Here is a 7,151-nt window from a genome sequence, read left to right as displayed (position 1 = left end):
GCTAAGGCTCTGTGTTCCTCATATTATACACATGGGACTGTAGTAGGACATATGACCATCCCACTGACAGCAAACCTAACCAGCATCCCTGCACTCAGGCAGTGCCAATTAGGCACACCTGCAGAGCATACTCTGCTTGGAGAAGGGGAGCTTAAAGAGGTGAAGCTGGCCACAGGTGATAATTAGACTCACAAAGAACCCTGGGAATGAGCCCAATTCCTGCAGGGAACAGTGAGTTTGCCCAGGAGCAGGGGTTTGGAGAGAACCCAGGGGTAAGAGAGATGATGGCTGAGCCCAGGCTGAGATCTGGCCGACTACAGGAACCTTCTGCACATGGATTTCCCCAACTCCATGTGGAGGTCACTCACTTCCTTAGTGGCACCATTCCTTATGGCACACTTGTCCCTTTTCTGAGAACTCACGGAGGGCTCTCTGTGAGTTGGGAACTGCATAGGAAGCGGGAGGCCCCAGACTGTATTACCTTCTCTGCAAATATCAGCGGTTCAGATAATTCCAGTTTCATACCTATTGCTGGTTGCCCATTCAGTTCAAGTTATCTGCATATTTCAAAGCAGCCAAATTGCACAGAATGGGTCTCTTGTGTATTTTATGTTGATGATTAGACTGGCCAAGTTCATGTTCAATTTTAATTCTATAACCATGGGCCTGATTCTCCTCTTATGCCAATTTTACACTGATGTAAATCCATTTACCTCAATAGATTTACTCCTGATAAATACTAAGGTATTTAAGAGGAGAATTTTGCAATAAGACAAAATATGCTGAAGCACCACCAGAGTTCTTATTTTTATTTTTTTATATTTTTAAATAACAATAAAGAAGAACAAAAAACTAAAAAGTAGCAGCTTGTTTACAGTGTGGTGATAAGACAAAATACAGAACTGAACTGAGTTGCACATTTGTTAAGCCACAAAAAGAAACCTAATCAAAGAAGATAATGCCACAAGGTTGCGATATAAGAGTAAAGAGGCAGAAGCTCCAGATACAACACAACAATTCATTGTCACTTTAAATCTGTTATTTATTTTCTTTGTTGTACCTATCCATGGAAGGCCCTTTTTATGATTTTCCACAGTGGAATTCCTTATCAAATCAGATTAGAAATATAGGATTTCCCACTCCCCACCTACGGATTTCCTGATTATCTGGCAATTCCACATGCAGCAAAAGCAGTAATGGGGGAGTTCCATTTAGGGCATGAAGCCAGCATATATTTCCAAATTTAGACAGTATGTTTTTGACCCTGATAGACTGTGTTGTTGTGATTATAGCTGGGGGACTAGTGACAGCAATAATTATAGTGACAGACATTGTCTGAGTATTTCCATTAGAACCATGGTTTTCAGACTCTCATAACTTTTCAAAACTTTCACCTTCATCTCTGCTTGAAAGTAAACTTTTTGGAAAGTTTGAGCAAACTTTTATTTTCTTAATATGAGAAAGGAAAATAATATATTCTAGTGCTGAAGTAGCTGAGGGGTAGAAAATAAAAATTTGACAGAGAAATATCTATCTTCTTCTTCATATGGCTGATGTTTTAATTAATGGAATACATTGTTCTACTAGTTATGCCAGTGCACCACGATAAAAAAATGTAGTAAGCTTTTGTTGAAATCATTTGTTGCATGTGCTCAATAGCTTCTGTAATTAGATTAAAGCTTGTTTCCAATATGCCAAAATTCCCTAATCAAGACTACAGAATGCAACATTTTAAATTTTTTTGAACAGTTTCATATTTGTGAGAGCACAAAAATATTTTGTTGTTGTTGTTTGTTTTTTAACAACACTGACATTGCTTAAAGCAACCAAACTTTTATTTGAGGTTTTTGCCAGGTTTTTGCATACAACTCGCCATCTCTGAAAAAATTTGAGTTGCTAAGGAAAAACGCTGGTAAATGCCTTAGCCCTGACAATTGTTTTGTCTCTTACCCATTTTGGGAAAGAAAAATCTTTGAAAAACAAGTTAGGGGCTATAACTGACTTCAGAAGGACTAGTCTGATGAGTGAAACAAGAAGAACGTGACTCATAATATAAGCATTTATACCCAATATAATTGTTACAGTATTTTCTCCATTTTTTATAAATGACAGACCTCAAAGAGTCTGCATGTTTTACACAGGCCTTTCTTCAGCCTCCTGAAGGTGCCCTTGCATCTAAGTTGATGCTATTTGCAAATTGAACTGAACACAACTCTAATACCAGGTGTGTACTTTTTCTTTCCCCAGGGGTCTGTTTTAATGCCATGTTTTTTCTTGTGTTTACAGAAACCGAGAGATGCTAGAGAAGTGAAAAAGCTATGGGTTGACTTGGCACAAGCTAAGCAGGAAGCTTCCATCACTGTTCTGGAATTAAAGGAGAAGATAAAGACTCTCTGTGATGGAAAGTTAAACCCCTAGAGGTCAGTATAACCATAATAACATTAACACCTGGCAATTTAGGCTTAAGCCATGTTAAGAATGCAATAAACCAGCTATAGCAAAGAAACTCCTAGTTAAACTACACTCTGTCCTTAATTAACCCCTACAGCAGGGGTGTCTGGAAGCCACAAATGTTTCTAGGTAGGAAAAGCGATCATTGTGTTATGACACAGTGTGTTGTGAGGTTGCTAGGGTGGAAACTGAACCCTGAGGTTTGGCTATGCCTGGAGGAAAATGCAGGAGTGAAATGGACAGACTGACCCGTGGAGGGAATGAAGTGCCCAAGAGCAGACCAGCTGGCATGACAGGGAGTGGAGTATAACACAGAGAAGTAAAGTGGGATGATAGGCCTTGTAAGGTACAAAAGCCAGTGTTGAGGGAGCTAACCACTGAGATGGAAATAGACTGGTTATGGACAAAGTGGTGCTGGTGAGTAGAAAGAACTCAGGCCTACCAGAGTGGTTTGAACAGTTTGACAATGTTTGCTAAATAAAGTGGGCATCCTTCCCTATTAAATGGCTAAAACTCCATTCAAGCAGTGACAGCTGCTGAAGGGCTAGTCACTGTGTCTGGGTGTTGCTAACACAGTCTGCAAGTCAAGGGCAGCTCTCTCATATGTTTTAAATAAAAACGGGTGTCTCCTAGAAAATCTTTCATTCTGAAAGGAGTGAAGTGAAGTGCATTTATTCCTCAGTACTCCTAACTGTTATAGAAATGGGAGGTGAGCATTCATTGACAAACCCCAAAAAGAGCATAGGATCAAGAATCGTAGGACTGGAAGGGACCTCAAGAGGTGGTCTAGTCCAGTTCCCTGCACTCATGGCAGGACTAAGTATTATCTAGACCATCTCTGACAGGTGTTTGTCTAACCTGCTCTTAAAAATCATCAGTGATGGAGATTCTATAACCTTGCTAGGCAATTTATTCCAGTGTTTAATTAATGACAGGAAGTTTTTCCTAATGTCCAAGCTAAGTTCCCCTTGTGGCAATTTAAGCCCATTGCTTCTTGTACTATCGTCAGAGGTTAACAAGAGCAATTTTTCACTTTATATCATCTTATCAATAACACAGTAAAATTGTGTTAATGATTAGAAACTCCTTAGGCTTTTAATCTAATTTTATTGTCTTTCATTTTCCAAATCTAATGTTTTGCACACACACAATAAACCATTCAAGTAAAAATAGACTGTGCTAGACTGTGACATATCCTATTTATGTCAATGGGAGTTCTGTATGTGGCTTAAGCGCAATATATGACCCTTTGTAACAGCGTATTATACAGAATAGTCCAACAACACAGTAATTCACATCTACTGCCAACAGAGGCCACTTTCTATATACAGTGAAACAGTTATTATTATGTTAGATCTTCTGACAGGATTATGTGGTAAAATGCAGAGTGGGAGAGAAATGTGAATTCAAATCTGAAATCTTTACTCAAACTCTATGGATGATTAAAGAGCCTATGAGCTCATGGTAAATCTCTTCCAGTAAACTGCTGCTAACATTATGTCAGTCAAACTATTCTGAGGAACATCTGAGACTTGTGGATCTAAGCCCCCTACAGGGCTTCTCTCCACTGGCAACCTCAACCCTTTCCACTAGCATCATTATTCATATATTTATATGGCTATTAAGAGAGGATTTAGAGCTAAGTATATATTTGGGGTGAAAATTAGAGATGGGCTCAAATCAGAGAAGGCTAAATTGTGTAATTTGCACACAGTTCTATGTAGGGGAGGTGCAGAGCCCTGCCGCTCCTGAGAGGGCAACAGGAGAGACTGTGCCACAGGATAGTGCAGACTGCTTCCCCAATACATTGGCCCTGCATGAGTTGCTTCCCAGAGAGAGCAAGATCCAAGCAGTTCCTGCTTACAGCAACTGCTAATGTGATCTGCCCTTGAGTCACACAAATGTGAGAGGAGCCCTCCCCATAATCCTTGTGCACCTCTACAGGGGCAGATCATCATTTGGCCCAGAAATTTTTGTTTCTAAAACCACAATGATTCTTGTGGAACTTGGCAAAAGCCATTTGCCCTCTGACTCATGGATGTTTCTTACTCTCCTTTTCTGCAAATTGTTTTACAACAGCCTTTGCCCTTAAAAGAAGTGACAAAATACAATTCTAAGCACTTTTACTATACAAGAAATTATCATGCAGCAAGCATTAGAGAATTACATATGGTATGAACAGAATTGTTATCATTCACAAGAAGAAAATCCTGGTTTGTGATAGTAAATATTACATTGCTTGTCTCATCAGAGGTCAACAATATTGAAGGCCAGTGCCAGAGCCAAGAATAACACATAGGAGTGAAGATTCCCAGTCTAACCAGTAAGTGATAAATCCTCTATTCACTTTCAGAAAACATGCTGGGAAAATCATTCTATGTATTAGAACAGTTAAGCTCTGGAATAGGCTTCCAAGGGAGGATTTTAAAAACAGGTTGGGTAAACACCTGTCAAGGATGGTCTAGGTTTATTTGGTCCTGCCTCGGTTCAGGAGGGCTGGACTTAAACACATCTCAAGGTACCTTCCAGCCCTACACTTCCATAATTTTATGTCAATGTTTTTGTCCTGCAGTTTGGGAAGCTGATCCAAAGACCACTGAAGTCAATGGGAATCTTTCGGTTGTCTACAATGGGGGCTGGATGAGGCCATATGAGCCCAGAATATAAACTTTGCATTTATAGACTTAATAGAATAGCGCAGCACTCATGAGTCTCTTACAAGTCTGTTTCCCAGCTTTGAGTAAGATGTAGTGGATTTTACTGACTCATCAGGGTTAATAGATCAAACATCTGACAAAGATAAGCCATTGCATATGCTCCTCTTGCCAGCTTTTCTGAGCTATGTTTTGTGACCCCTGCTCAGAAAAGGAGAGGTTTAATAGCCTCCTGCTTTGTTTTCTCTTGCCTGCTCCTTTTTCATTTTCACTTCATCGCTTTTAACACACACAGAACAGTATGTTGGGGAATGGAGAAGTACTCCTGATCTCTTGCTTCGGCTGAAGATTTGCAGTAACACTGTAGATATAGACCAGCCATCTGCATTTTTGCCACTTGTTTGGACCCACTCTGAGCAGGGTGGGAAGGCATGGTGGTAAATACACCGTCAGCCAGTCTGCACTAGCATTCCGACAATGTTTAGCACTGATGGAGCCATGCTACTTCTTGAGCAACAATAGGAAAATTTCAGAAAATCCACACTGTTGACAAGGCCTTGAATTTTAGAAATTGGGATTTTTCATTTGCACTGCACTGCAGCCAGCAGCAAAGAGCAGGACCCATGAACTAGGCTGGGGACGAACTAGATAACCAAGGCAAGGGGAATGTTCAGTCTGATGTCTGAGTCCCAAGATGGGATGCATTAAGGTTTAATGTTGGTGTATCAGTCTCATTGCTGTACTGAATTAAAGAAATGATAGAATAATCCCCCTTATGTTCCTATGACATGACTGCTTTCAATCATATCTAGTTAGCGTCAGACTTTTGGCCCAAGAGTGATTTCTCAGGACTGGCTCCAAAATCTCAGGACTTTCAGTGAGACCATGACAGTGACTGAAGTCAACTCAGCTGTGTAAGTGATGCTGAATAGCCTGGAGCAGTGGTTTTCAACCTTTGTTAATTTGAAGACCCCTACAAAATTTCAAATGGAGGTGCGGACCCCTTTGGAAATCTTAGACATAGTCTGCGGACTCCTACAGGTCTGCCGGCCACAGGTTGTAAACCACTGCCCCAGAGAAGGAAGACAGAGCCCAAGTTGGTTGCAGGGAGAACAGTTATTGAGATGTTGAACTAATTGTTGTCTGGATTCACTTAAAGTAAGAGAAATAGTATTTTCCTGATATATATTTTAATCTGAAAATTCTTCATTATCTGGGGGCTTGGTTTTTGTTTTTCAAGCTTCCTAGAGAAGCCTGAAGGGGGAGGAGGGTTTGAGGTTGTCAGCTGAGGGGAAAATATCAGATTGCAATTTCCCATTATATGCTAAACTGCTATGCTGTAAGTGTGCATGATGCTTAAAAATTCACACCCTCCAAAAATGTAGTGATGGAGCAAAATGGTCTTAAAACTGGTACGAACTATGCTCTTGCTGTTATGTTGCTCGCTTAAAGGAAGGGAATACTTCTTTTGGGCTGTAACTTAAGTTGTGGGACAGAGGTGAGAAACAGTTCTCTCCCTGCAGTGCCTGAATTTTCTATGATGCTGCAGATGCAAGTAATGTGGCTTTCCTGTGCCCTAGCTGCGATATAGCAGTTAAATCAGACCTAGGGAATGAGATTGCTACATGCCCCTCCTAGCCCATTGCTCCTGAGTATGCTGCGGACTTGTCAGCCAAGGACCTGAATTAAGTTTGTCTAGAATGTTCCTATAACAAAATTTTCAAAAATAAGACCTGGAAAAGAAGAATTCAGCATGGTAAGAGATTAGTGAATCCACCTCAAATAGATTATTTCCAACCTATCAGCAGCAAGCAGTGCTGGATAGCTCACGGTGGTGAAGACCTGAAAAAAGGTCAAAGCATGAAACTTGAGGACATGACCATCAGTTACCGGCAGATAGAAAACTAGTGGGATTGTCATTAGATATTACAGCACATAGAGGAGTAAGGTGGCAAGAGCTTTCTCTGGTTTGGTTTGAATGACAGCTCTGACTGCCTTGGGGACAGACACTAGCCTTCTCCTTTTACAAACTTGCTCTTCACTTTA

The sequence above is a fragment of the Terrapene carolina genome, unplaced genomic scaffold (genome assembly GCF_002925995.2).
Source record: "Terrapene carolina triunguis isolate 2854851 unplaced genomic scaffold, T_m_triunguis-2.0 Scaffold113, whole genome shotgun sequence".
In the NCBI taxonomy this organism is placed as follows: Eukaryota; Metazoa; Chordata; order Testudines; family Emydidae; genus Terrapene; species Terrapene triunguis.
Note: the sequence above shows the minus strand (reverse complement) of the source record.